Genomic DNA, 13,681 nt, shown 5'->3' with positions numbered 1-13,681 from the left:
GATTAACTATTATAAAATTTAAAAATTGAGAACAGGACAACTAAACATGCACTGAACAACAGGAAAATGAAGAACGTCAATAGAAAATTGCATCGTCAAGCATTACCAATTCGAGTCTGTTTTGTTATTTGCAACTCGGCAGCAACCATTCCCAAAGTCTCCACAGGTGCTGTCAGCTGAAAAAGGAAGATATATGGAAAAAAAATCGTAAACAAAGCTGGACTACGAATTTAATATGTATTACATAGAATTCAAGGAGTTAAATAATGACTTTCCAATTGAAAATTCAAGGGAAAGTAAAGTGTTTGTTGTAAGTATTGAAGGAAAAAAAAGGAGAAAAATTAATATGGTACACAAAAAGAAAATTAATAATATACTCATTCATTTTTTTTATTTTTATTTATCTTTAAAGATAGTACACGTAGATAAACACCACTACCTTAAAAAAAAATTTTTAAAAAAAAAATTCAACTTTTATTTTTTTACAAACTTTATTTTAATTTTATATCTAAACACGTATAAAACGTGTTTCCAAGTCCTTCATTGCTCCAATGATGTTATTTTTGTCATCTTTGACTGAAGCATCTTGGCCTGATAAATTTATGCTCATCACCAGCCCAGAATTGTCCTAAAATTAAAAACAAAATAAAATATATTATAATTTTCTTCTTTAATGCAATGGAAAATAATTTAAAAAACGACGCAATAAACAAAATAAACAAAAAAGGAAATTACAATTTTCGCAACCCCAAGTGTTGTCAAAAGAGTAATCGACAACTATCATGCCATCGCAACAGAACTTCATTAGAGGAGAAAAGTCACCGCTTGTAGTGTAAGGATGCCCATGTCCCGGTACAATCTCAATCACAACAGTTGTCTCGCAATCTCCACACTTAAAAAAAAAAAAAAATACACAAAAAAAAGGCACCAAAAAAAAAAAATTATATTAATTTTGCTAGCAATCACATAATATTATAATATATATTTTGTAGTCTATAAAAAACTACCTCTGTAACGAAGCGGGGCTCTTCTGTAGTGATAGCTACTTCCTTGTAGAGGAAGCCGCAGTTTTCACATCGTAGCTACAATATATATATATATATAGATAGATAAATTGAGGTAAAAATTTAATAAAATTCATGTAATTACAAAATAAAGCAAAATAATAACCTACAGTTAGAAAATGAACTGTTTCTTTCGAATCCAAACCATTTCTAGGTTGAATGTTGGTAATGTTTTCAAGTATGGCACAAAGCTCTAAAATAAAATCGGGCTTTTTTTTTTTTTTTTTTAATGAAAAAAATTGAAGTGTATATGGAAGTGGTGAAGACTGTTTTTTGTAAGGTATATATAAGGTAGTAGTCGGAAGTGGTGAAGACAGTTTTTTGTAAGGTATATATAAGCTGTAGTAATGGGTCATCCTGAATTGAATTGAGATGAACTATCGTATGACCCTGACCCATGTAAAATCAATTTATATTCAAAGTTGTATGACTATGACCAATGTAAAAACTAATTTATATTTAACACAACTTTTTTGTATATTCTCACCAACGGAAAATTAATTTCTATCTGTTATAATCTTTTTGGTTAATCTTCGGTCCATTACAAAATTTGCGTGAGAAGTAATGACAATGTATATTTTTTATCAATGGTATATCATAAAATAACCGAGGCGGTTGAAATTCAAATAATAAGAAACCCATGACATAGGGATGGCACTCTTTACTTGCTTAAAGGAAAATAATTTGGAGTTAAAATGCAAAATAGATAATAAATAAAAGTGTATTTAAACACTTTGAAATGCTTAAAACAAATTCACTACAATAATTGCAAAAGCTAAACCATTGGGACTTAATCTAAATCTCAAAGGCGTCGATCAAGGATGACCTTTGGGTTCTGTTTTATCTAGTGTTATTCTTTAGATTTACATTTTGGAAATTATTCCGATAAGATCTCGTATTCATTAAGACATATCTCGTATTCATTAAGACATTCTTTCATAATTTTGCTTTTGTTTAATAAAGTATTTTTGATTTGACCAAAAAACAAATTGAATAGAATAATATGGGAACGTGGTGTGAGCAACTCACCATGGGCCTTGTACATGTGCCTTTACCATTGGGAGTTGCACAAAAATAGATGATATATATTGATAGGTAGGTTTATTTCAAAAAAAAAAATATATATATATATATATATCGATAGGTAGGAGCTAGAACAGTGGCATAATAGGAAGTTAGCAAGAACTCGAAAGGGTTTTTTCCATAAATAGCCACCTTACAACTCCATTTTAGAAAAATTGCAAAAATTTTTTTTTAAAAAAAAACTAGCCACCTTGGAAAAAAAATACCCTTGATAAAATTGAAAATTACGCAAAAGGTTTTTTTTACACCCTTTCCTTTCTTCCTCTACACAGCCGTTCGTGGGGGTGGGGTTTCTACACAGCCGTTCGTGGGGTTTCTCTAAACTCTTTGCATCTCATCGCCTCTCACTCTCATTTTTTTGTATTTTCTCATATCTCAAACTAAAATCAGGTAAAAATTTTATCTTTTTTCTTATTAGATGAAAGTAAGAAAATATGTGTTTTTTTTGTTTTTTCTCTTTCTCTTTTTTCTTGTAAGTTTTATTAGTTTAGGGTTTTTTAAGCTTTTTATTTGATATGGGTATGCAAGAAATTAATTTATGAGATGTTATATGTGATTTTAAAGATACTTAGGTGGCATATGGTTGGAAAATGGGAAAAATTTTGTGTAAAACTGAAAAATCGCGAAAAACAGTAAAAACGGAGGAAATTTGGCGAAAAAGATGAATTTCCGCCAATTTCCTCTAGTTTGTCAGTTTTCGCAAAATTTCCGCCAATTTTTCGCCAGTTTTCCGCCAATTTTCCGCCAGTTTTCCACCAGTTTTCCGCCAGTTTTCCACCAGTTTTCCGCCGTTTTTCCGCTAGTTTTCCGCCAATTTTCCGCCATTTTTCTGCCAGTTTTCCACCAATTTTCCGCCAGTAGGAAAAAGCTATATTTGGCCCAAAAAAAAAAAAACAGAATCAACTTTTTTAATACAGTTAATATGTTTGTTTAGTATTATTCAAAATTTTATATATTTATTGATTTAGTTTAACGTTATTCATTTAATTTTGTAGTAAAATAGAAGATGATGACATTGTAATTGCGGTTTTATACAATGGAATATTGGTACAAAATGATAGTGGTGATTGGGAATATCGAAATGGTAAAAATGTAATGGTTTCCGTCGGCAAGAGATGCACAAAATCAGAGTTAGAGGATGAGATTTTCAATTCTATTGAGATAGATCGAAATGAATATTTGCTAAAGCTAAAATGGATATATGGACGATGTGCAGAAAAGTTGGATCCTACAGAAATACGATGTGATAGGGATGTGAAATGCTTTCTTCAAGAAGTGAGGAATGGAGGGATGACAATGATGCGGCCTCCATTGTATGTTGAGGTGATTTCGAAAGTTGAACATGCATGTAGAAATGTTCATCAAACAGCATTTGCTTCGGATAGTGGGAGTAATCTTCATTCTTTTTCTTGTCCTCCAATTGGCGCTCGTCTACCACAAGCTTCCGGTACTGAACCTATTCAGGCTACATCTCAGGAAATTATGGTTCAAGAAACTCAGTTTAGAGATCAAGTTGATGTTCGTGGGGCCTGGACATCATTTAACATTCACGAAGGAGTTGATGTTGGAGGTGACTATGCTGAACGGTTTCCTAACGACGAGGAGTATGAGCAGTTGCATCATATTGATCATGATGAGAATTACAATGCAGCAGGGGATGATGTTGATCATAATGATGTAGATTTTGATCATGAGTTGCCGGACAATGATAATGATATGCATCTTGAAATGAACAATGAAGGAGTTGATGATGTTAGGGTTCATCGTGCTACAAGTGACCACATATCATCGAGCAACAGAAGTGGTTCTATGGCCATATTTTCGTCAAAGTTCACTGGCTGTGAGAGCATAGTAGTTGGATAATTATTTCGCAACAAACGTGACCTACAGAATAAACTGAGTATCTATTGCATGCGAGAAAATAAGGAGTTCAAGGTGACACGGTCAACTACACAACGGTATGAGGTTGTATGATTGGAAAATACTTGTAAATGGCGACTACATGCAACCACATTTAAAAATGGAGAAATATTTGTTGTGAGAATTTTTGATAATGTACACAATTGCTCGTTAGATATCGTGCATCGAGAACACAAGCAAGCCAGTAGCCGGGTTATCGGGCAATGTATCAAATCTAAATATGAAGGTATTGCACGTGTTTACAAACCCAAAGAAATTCAACATGATTTTTTGCAGAAATATGGGGTGAATATAAGTTACAACAAAGCATGGAGAGGTAAAGAATATGCACTTAACAGTGTTAGGGGATCTCCAAAGGAGAATTTTGCTAAGTTACCTGCCTACTGTTATGAGTTAGTGTCGAAGAACCCTGGGACTGTTACACGTATCAAAACAGACGATAATAACAATTTTGTATATTTCTTTATGGCGATTGGCGCAAGCATTAGGGGATTTAAATCCCACATAAGACCCGTATTAGCTGTTGATGCAACTACATTGAAAGGGAAATACAAAGGGTACATGTATATTGCATCGGGCATGGATGGCAATAAGCAAATATATCCTTTGGCTTTCGGCATTGGAGATGGAGAGAACGAGCAAGCATATACATGGTTTTTCCAAAACCTGAAGGATGCCATCGGAGATTTTCCAGATTTGGTGTTTGTGAGTGATAGACACCCCGCTATTGAAAGGGCATTACGCAAAGTTTTTCCCAATGCATACCATGCGTTGTGCACGTACCATATAAGCAGAAATATTAAAGCAAATGGACATGCGAAAGATGAATCAATAATACAATGTTTCATGCTCGCAGCTAGTGCATATTTGGTTGAAGATTTTGAGTTTTATATGGGGCAAATTGAGGCAAAAAACGGTAGGGCTGCCCAGTACATTCGATCATGTGACCCTACAAGGTGGGCACGTTCTCTTTGTCCATGTAGAAGGTACACTATCATGACCACCAATATTGCAGAAAGCTTGAATGGCATTCTGCTAGATGCTAGAGAGATGCCAATAGTAGCATTAATAGAGCACATACGGGATTTACTGCAAAGGTGGTTTTATGAGCGACGTATTGCAGGTGTAAAATTGACAAAGCTTGTGACTGACCATATGGAAGAGCAACTCAAATTACGAAATTTGGAGTCCATCGGACTACGTGTGAAAGCCATTAATATGCATGAATTTCTTGTGGAAGGTGGGAGTTTGAGGGGTACAGTTAATCTCCAATCAAAAACATGCTCATGCAAAGTCTTCGATTTTGATCAATATCCTTATGATCATTGTATTGCCGCTTGTAGAGACCGAAAAATTGCTCCTTATGGCATGTGTTCTCATTACTACACCGCGGATGCATATCGTGCAGCTTATGCTGAGTCCATTTATCCTTTGTTAGATGAAAAACAGTGGCATGTCCCGGATGACGTGGCAAGTCGCATTGTTCTTCCACCAAGATGGACACGTAGGCGAGCCGGTAGACCAAGGATGCAATGCATACCATCCGAAGGTGAAGATGTTATTGGACGTAGATGTAGTCGATGCGGTGGTGTTGGACATTATAGGCAGAGATGTACGAATCCATTGTCTTATGCTTCAAATTAGAAAGTTTTAATTTAGTGTTATGGTTTAATATGTTTTGATAATTATTTCATATATTGGATATAATATTTTCTACTCCACGGTGGAAGATTTATTAGCAATCTTTTTTTTTTTTTTTGAATTTAATCCTAAATGAAAAGAGGCTTTCTGGAATTGATTTTCAATCTTTAGTTTACATATCATTTTATGAAATGTCCAAATGATTTTGAAAATAAAAACAAACATATATCAATTTTTCTTTTATTTAAAATGGTTATTGATTTTAAATGTCACTACATTTTTTGTTAATTCCATCTTCATCTTATATAATATTTGTCTCCACTCCCAATTTTTTTTACCCTACTATTAACTTATATAATCTATTAGAAATTGATTTTCCAAGTGGAGGAAATTAGTTTCTAATAGGAGTAAAAATTATTCAACAATTTCCACTTGGAGGAAATGTTTTCCAACAGGAGGAAAACTATTTCTGCTTGGAGGAAAATTTTTCCACCTGGCGGAAATTTATCCAGAGGCTTCAATTTTTCTTCATATGGGATTTCCAACTGGAGGAACGTTTTTCCTCCATTTTTCCTCCAGTAGAAAAATTTTTCCGCCTGTAGGAAATATTTCCGACAAGCGGAAATTTTTTTAAAATTTGCAATTGAGCTCTTAAGGCGTTTGTGCATAACGGAATTCTAATAAATAAACATGGCACATTTCCTATAAGGTCAATTACTTATCCTTACATCAATACCACATTGTTATCTTTGTTAAATGAACATTATAAGCCACCATTATATTTACAATTAAAAGTCAAATATAATAAATAATATGCATCTATAAACATGACAAAAGGAAAGAAAAAAGCATCACCACTCAGCTCATATGCTAAGTTCTTTGTTGTAAGCCTCATATGCATATTTCTTCCTAAAGAACTCCATGTTATCTTGTGTGAATGTCAATGGTAATCTAGCACGTAAAAATTCGATGGTCTTGAGTGTAAATATGCCACAGTCACCACTACAAAAACAAACAATTATTATAACATATATTAGTATTATTAGAACCATATTCAATAGTTAATATTTATTCAACAAACATGTAAGTATTAAGGGGTTTTACCCGTTACTTTGCTGAGGGGTATTTTGTGCCAATTCACATGTAAACTCGTCAACGGAGTCTACAAGATCCGGCCGCTGCTCATAAAAGGATGCAGACCGCAGTAAATATGGTAACATTATGCATAATTTCTGGAAATAAATTTGTCCCTTGTATCGGTTACCAGCCTTATCTGAATCATATACAGTCATGCGACGCTCTTTCAAGTCCACGTGCCCTACCACCCAATGTATGTTGCGCTTGTTTAGTGGAATCAACAACTGTCAATACATTACAGAATTTCAGTTAGCACAATAAATAAAGGAAGGCACATGAATAAATGAATAGTTAACATTACACAATTTGGACATGTATATATTACATGATTTACGTATTTCCATGGCTTGAACTCCTTCATTCGAATCCCCAGCACATATTCTTGCATTGCGTATGAGAATTGGAACTTAGATGGATTTTCGATGAACTTTCCATGACATTGCTCAATGTATACCTACAACAAAATAATTTATTAGTTATCTAAAATCACAATAGCCACATATAGGACACCTGGCCGTTACTTACCCAAAATCCTCCATCTAGCACCTCAAAACTAGGATCAAAAATATCAGGAAATTGATTGGCACGTACACGAAATAGGTAAGGCAGGACTTCCATATGCTGCATTGAAAGACGAGTTAATTTTAAATTACATCCATGCAGTTGAACAACTATCTATGGAATTTATCAAATTATAAAATAAAAATCTTGATCGAAAAATACTTACATCGTGATTCAGCCACTTCTCACTGTTTATAAGCAACTAGAAAAAGTCTTTACCCGTAGTCAAAATGTCCATATCAACCTTTGCTGCCCAACCAGACTTCATAACTTTGTCAAAATTTTTTACAAGTCGCGTGGGTACTGGTTTGTATGGGTCGAACTTCAAAGTAGAAGATGCACCGGGTAAAGTGCGCTGTAGTTTTTTCCGCAAGCCTCCGACACTATAAGGAGTTGTAATAGCTGCTGCCGCCTTCCTATCCCTCCTCCCAATATCTATGTTTTGCTTAGCAGCTGCTACCTTTCTTGCACGTCTCCCGGCAGAAAACTTTGATGGAGACACTTTCTCGATAATCGTAACACTTGGTCCTGCATCGTCTACAACATATGGCTGTGACTGTCTATCAACGGGGGTCGCATCGGGACCATACTCTTCTTTATTTTCATCCCCTTCAATGTCCATCCCATCTCCCAACCCGTCAGCACTAACTCCCACTCCTTGGTGCTTCATTAACTTATCAAGCTTGGTGTCCAAACTTGCAAACTCTCTAAGCATGGCGATTCGTAAATCCTTAATGTCTTGCCGTACACTAGCCACTTCACCTTCAAGGATTGTTAATCTCTCTCTCAAAGGTACCTAAAAGAAATAATAATTATTAATACTTGCAATAATGAAAAAAAGATAAACATTCATACAATTTATTCAAACCTCATCATGGGATGGAGTCGTTGGAGGTTGGGATGGAGTCGATGGTTCAACATGAACATGAGCAGCAACTCCTGCAGTCGATGAAGAAGGCTGGTCTGTCGGCTTATGTCCCATTCGCCGCCTCCCTCCTTTTCCCATAATTTCCACAGACGCCTCTTTCCGTTTCTTACTTATTCCACTTCTTGTAAGTGGAATACCTTCATCTTTTTCATCATGACTTGCCTGTGGTGGCTTGTCTCAAACAACAGGTGCAACATTGTATGGAGTACTGTCATGATGTACATCCCATGCCAAGTTGCCGATATATGCATGCTCAACTTCAGTCACATTCATTAAGCCATGAACAGGATACTGCAAAAGACAAAAGGGATTATAATCAAGTGATTAGCAAGTAATACTAATATTCATACAAATACTGCAAAAGTGTATAAATAATATTATTATGTTGGAATGTATATATATATATATATATTTGTACATATAAGTGGAAGAACTCATAGACTTACATCACGATGATCGAAGACTTCAGTGGCCTTCTCAAATCTTGGCACTTGTGAAAAATGCCAATTAAGAATTCGAGGGAATGCCATGTCCGGCAACTTCTTTCCGAATGCTTGACTCAACGAAGGAATTGTCTCAAAACCCCAAATCTGTCAAACAATTAATTAGTAATGAATAAGTAACGAAATACACACTATAAATACAAGTGTAACAAACTTTAAATAATAGTGTAACAAACTTACCATGAATGCCAAAGGAAACCCACAAAGACTATAACTCTTTGACTTGTTTAAAGCCATGGACTCTCTATGCTCAAAAGCACTCTTCAACGATCTAATGGTGGTAGTATACGATAAAGTACCCCATGGATAGTTATTGAAGTACTCTAAATCGTCCACCATCTCCAAGTGATTATGAGGTGCGATGACCATGCTTTCTTTGCCTAGAAGAACCGTCTCTAGGAAATATAATAAATCCAACTTCAATCTATCATCGTCGGCTTCATCATTGTCTTGACACTGTGCAGTCATGAAAGCTTCGGTTATCTCCGAATTAGTGACCTTTCGCTTTCCGCCAAAATATGTGTCACTAATACGAGTAGAGATGTTAACCTGCCTATTGGGTTCGTAACCAAACCGTAGACCTGTAATTATGGTGAAGTCTCTCTGTGTAAATCTAGAACCACGCCCTCCAAAATTGAATACCATAGAGTCCTTGTCGTCGCAAACACACTGCCTATACAGCATGCTGTTGACGATGTGGCCACTAAATTGTATCTCGTTGGCCTTCAAAAAGTGGCCAAAACAGCTATCCTCAAACTTCTTTATTTGGGCTGGAGTCAGCTTGAACTTAATATCCGACACGGCTTTCCAGAAGTTCGATCTACAATTAACCTTTGCCCTCGATATCTCCGAGTCCCAAAACCTTCGTTGGTAATCTGAATCCATTTGTCTGCAAATCAAATACAACAAAACATAACAGATGGAGGAAACGTTTTTTTCGACACGAGAAAAGCCTGAAGGACAATTTTTCCGCCTGGAGGAAAAAATTTTCCGCCTGGAGGAAAACATTTCCTCCAGGAGGAAAACATTTTCCGCCTCGAGGAAAAATTTTCCTCTAGGAGGAAAAAAAGAGAAAATATTTTCCTCGGGGTGAAAAATTTTCCAGAACCAAAATAACATACACCTAACGGGATTTGTGCAACAATATAATGAAAATGGCTAAAGAATATTTTCAAACCAGCGCATAATACATTATACATTAGTAGTGTACATTATACATTGCTTCCTAAGGATAACCTATAGATATATTATGGTTTCACATTCAAACCTCCCATGAAATTCAAACAAAAACACAACTTCACAATAGTTTTAATTTCACATTTCACATTCTAACCATGCAACACAAACATTTCTATCACACCAAATAACATAATATTATAAGCATAACGCATAATGACAAGGTTCAAAATTGTAAAACTCATTCAATACAGCACAACTAAAGGTTTTCAGATAAGTTCGTTACATTAAAGCGAAATTAGTTTGCAAAATATTTTCTATGTTGTACAGAGAAGCAACTTACATTAATGGGGGACAAACCACCACCAATGCTTCTCTATCTATTTATATATCTCTCTCTCTCTCTTTATCTATCTCTGTGAGTGTATGTGTAATTTTATCAGCTTACACTTGTAACTCCACGATCGCAAATTTTGTGCTTCAATTTTCTGCTCAGTCCATCAGTTGCTCCTCCAATGCTGAAAGAAATAGAAAATCAATATTAGTAACCATGCAACAATCAAATTTAGCATATTATATGTGTAAGATGTGCATATGAACAAGAGCATATGAGAAATTTGGAAATTTTCCACCAACAGAAAAAAACCACAAGAAGCATAAACCCTTTTAAACAAATATAATCCATACAATTAGGTATGTCTAACCAGTCATAAGCCAGATCTCAACATGAAAACCAAGAAAAACAACTAACACTCCAGTTAAAATCTCTGTTCTGGTTGCCTAATCAATTCACTCAAGTCAAAACACTCCATATCAGCAAAGATATTAGCCCATCATTGCATGAGATGTGGTATGCGATTTCAATTTGTGATAAATCCTATGATTCAAATTAACCATTTAGTGACACTTGGTTCTATCCTTTAGCGGGCAATGTCCTGTAACCAAATAGAAACGAAGACTTCCATAGTTAACCATTGGAATAAAAAATTACTTGATAAACTGATTTGGGGTGGTTGAGATTGAAGGCTCCCTCTCATGGCATCACATTGTCCATGAAAACAAATATTGTTATAATTACAGCTTCACAATAAAGAACTGAGCACATAGCCTAAGAACTGAAAACAAGGCTTTAATTTAGTAATGCAGGTTTAAAGCACACGTATATGGCATGGACTAGTTGCTCTAGATGTTCATGTTATTTCTACCCAAAAAATAAAAATAAAAAAATTAAACTCCACACCTCATAAAATTTGACTAGAAAGCTAGTTTCATCATCAGAAGATAAAAGAGGAAGAGAAGTTTACTTGCCAAATCTGTTCAAGCTGAAATGCAAGAAATCCACACTTAAAAAGCTTCAAAACTCAACAATGACATCTCACCAAACACCCATCTAAAACCACATGCAAGGTTCCCATCGGATAGAGAAGCCAACAAAGAGTGATATTGATTTGTACCAACAAAATGGAAGCAATAATTTTTTTTCTTCTCTCAAACTTGAAAGTGAAAGGAGATTGATTTTCAAAATATCATCTAGCTTCTACACCTTTAAAAACCATGACATGTACAATGAACTTAGAAATGAGAGACTCCATCAAAACTTGACTGCAACAATGATCATAACTAATTTGATTGAAGTTCAAATTCTCAACACAAATCAACCAAAATTGTTCAAGTAATAGGAACACTTATTTGTGTTGCATGCTCAAATAATGGTAGTTAATAAGCTAATAAAGTGGAAAGATGTAATCTGGTCAGCACATACAGTGGTCCATGCTAATAAAAAGAACGAATATTTATAAGATAAGCACTGTCATTAAAATCATAATCATCAACCTCACTTTCACATAGGATTTCAAAAAAGGAAAAATCTCAATTTCACATAAATCGATGGTAACAACAATCAAGATAGTTTTCCAGTCAAATCATAGACCCCAAACTACATTTCCAACAATTGGCATTGAAACCCTCCAGAATGCATGAATGGGTCCCAAATGGGACCTGTATGCACATACAATGCAGATTTAGTCCACTGAATAAATGCAGAGATAAAGGAACCAGGGAAAAACAAAATAAGAATTGAAAAACTGAGAATAGCTGTGTCCAAGTAAAATAAAATAACCCTTCGACAAAAAATGTCAGTGCTAAAAAATCACGCAGGCATAGATTGGTTAAGTAAATTTGAGTACCAAGTTTTATGCCAAGACACTAAAAACTTTATATAAGGGATCTATTATTCTTTTACCAACTTAAAAGAGATCACAAAATTCAAAGACTGTACAGGGAAAATTTTCAAAACCATTTCTTCCAAAATTTGGAAACAAGTTTAGACTTCAGACATCATAAGAATAATAAAAGAAGTTATAAACAACAATGGAATTCAAGAAACAAAGCCAACACAAAGAATAAACTAATCAAGACAACTAAAATACCAAACAGTAATTAAATAAAACCTAAAAATTAACTGAAGAAAAAAATTTGCATTTGAAAAAGGTCTAAGATTGATACTTCTGAGAAGATGGGGCGCCAACATTTTATGAAGTCTAGATATCTGCTCCTCTTGATTGATATCCTTAAATTCTTCCTGAAACTCCTCCAGACTTCCAAACTGCAAGGCATAAATATCAATTACTGAATGTGGGAATTTATAAACATCAACTTTGATACCCATTTTAAGGTAACTTAAAATATCTGCCATTGCATTAGATGTTTAAGATACCAACCTTCCCAGCATCAAGGAAGTGCATGAGCATGAAAAGTTCATCAAGATTGTTCTGAAAGAATACCAAACAGGAGTCCATTCATAAGTTTGAACAAACAAATACCAATCATTTTATTTAAGTAAAGAAAAGAAAGGAGGTGATATATAATACTCAGAACAAGGAGGAAGATGATTCCCTTTTACCCCAAAAACACCCAGGAAATGCAGAGGAAAGAAAAGATACAATAGACATAACACCGCAAGCATTAACTGGCATAAAGTTCACATACCAAATAATGATAGCCAATGTGGAAAGATGTCCAAAGGACATTAACAATCATATGGCTGCATGCATTTAGATACCTAAAATTATGTAGTAAGAGAAATTTACAACTGAAAAGGAATTGATAACAAGAAGACAAAGTACACAACTTCTATCATCAGGAAGATAACTTGTAGCGATAAATTAGGGGTCAATTTTCCACATCACTGCAACCCATTTAACTTTGTCAGCCCAAGGCATTGGAACAAAGCCATACAAAATTCTAATTATGCAGTCCCAATTTGAATCTCAAAATAAAAAGGTTTTTTTAAACCCTACACAGAAGTAAGACAGCATGTCTCATCCAAACCCACATAAAATCTGCAAATAAGCTGACCATAGAATAAATCAGCAAGACAAGCAAATTTTTCAAGTTTCATTTCACCAAAATGCTCCAATACACTATTGGCATGTTTAAAGCATACATAGAAAATCATTAACAGTTCATCTTCATCTTATCCAAAATTTTCAAACCGAAGTGTCGACAAAACCACTAAATAGTTTATTGGACTTTACCATATGCAAACATTCTATGGACAGAGGAGCATTCTTCTGTCTCTGGTAGCTCTCAATCGAACGGCTCTTGCCGACACAACAATGGACGAGGACGATGCCGGCGAATGGGAGACGAATGTCGGTGAAAATGGT

The sequence above is a fragment of the Ziziphus jujuba genome, chromosome 1 (assembly GCF_031755915.1).
Source record: "Ziziphus jujuba cultivar Dongzao chromosome 1, ASM3175591v1".
In the NCBI taxonomy this organism is placed as follows: Eukaryota; Viridiplantae; Streptophyta; class Magnoliopsida; order Rosales; family Rhamnaceae; genus Ziziphus; species Ziziphus jujuba.
The sequence above is the reverse complement of the archived record's forward strand: the minus strand, read 5'-3'. Positions refer to the sequence as shown.